The sequence below is a fragment of the Sciurus carolinensis genome, chromosome 8 (assembly GCF_902686445.1).
Source record: "Sciurus carolinensis chromosome 8, mSciCar1.2, whole genome shotgun sequence".
Taxonomy (NCBI): domain Eukaryota; kingdom Metazoa; phylum Chordata; class Mammalia; order Rodentia; family Sciuridae; genus Sciurus; species Sciurus carolinensis.
Window position 1 is genome coordinate 23,885,112 of NC_062220.1, and position 1,368 is coordinate 23,886,479.

Consider the following 1,368-nt stretch of genomic DNA (forward strand, 5'->3'; position numbering starts at 1 on the left):
TTCGATTGAACATAACTTTGATCTCACTAATTCTTTCCCTGGCTATGTCCAGATCACTAAGAGTGAGCCCAACAAAGGCATTTTTATTCTGTTTCTGGTTCCTAGCACTTCCTTTTGATTCTTTCTTCGTTTCCATCTTTCTGTTACTTACATTACCCATCTTGTCTTGCATCTTGTCTCCTCTTTTTCTTGGAGCCCTTAACATGCAGAGAATTGTTATTCTAAAGTCCTTGTGTGTTACATGACCAGTGTAACTCCGCACCACATACAGTCAGCTAATGGGATTCTAATTAGAATAAGTCATACTCCGTGTATGCAGAATACGTCAAAATACACTCTACTGTCTTGTGTATCTGAAAGTAACAAATAAAATAAATAAAAATAAATTCCTTGTGTGATAATTGCCAAATCTACATAACCTCTCACTTTGGTGGGGTTGCTCAGTTTGTCTCTTCAGTGTTTTTCTTCCCTTTCAGTATGGATTGCAACTTTTTGTGGAAAGATGAACATGATGTATCAAGTAGTAGGAACTGAAGTAAATAGGCCTTTGGTATGAGGTTTTATATTAATCTTGCCAGGAGCTGGGTTGTCTAATGTTTTTTGTAAGCATGGGTGCCAGAGGCTTCAAATTCCTCAGCTGTCCTTTCTTTGATCTTCCCTGTTGTCTTTGAGCTTCCCTAAGTATCATCCTCTTGAGAAAGTCAGGATCTTGAAGCTCTTTCAGCTTTAATCCACAGTGATCATCCCAGAGACTTGTTGGTCTCATGGTAAGACATGGGGGAAATATAGTGATTACTTATCAGTCTGTTGATGGTTCCCTGGACGGTAAACTTCACAAGTGGTTCTTAGCTTGATCCCCTTCCTTAGAGGGAGAGTAAAAGACTAAAAAGAGTTGGATTTGGATAATTTTCCTTCTCCCAAGTCAGATAAGGCTCTGGTATTCTCCCAGCAGAGTGGGCCTTTTTAAAAAATTGACACACAATCACCATATACCTTCATAGCGTACAGTTGGATATTTTGATATATGTAGCCAACATGCAATGATCAAATCTGGGAATTAGCATATCCAACATTAGCGCCTCAAACATTTATCTTTCTCTGTGTTGGAAGCATTCAAACTCCTCTTCTACACAGTAGGCCTTTGTTGTGGAGAACACTGGGCATATTTCAAAATGGTTACCTTTCTCCTGTCTCTGCCAGAGACACTGGAGAATTTTTCATGGTTCTTCACCAGAAAAATATGGTGGGATTCCTATAAGTAAGACTCGCAAAAGTAGGAGGGAGAGGACTAAGACTGTAGGCCCCCTGGAATCTCTCCCCCTCGTGCAAGTCCATACTCAGTCTCCAATTTTATCAAAATCACTTCTT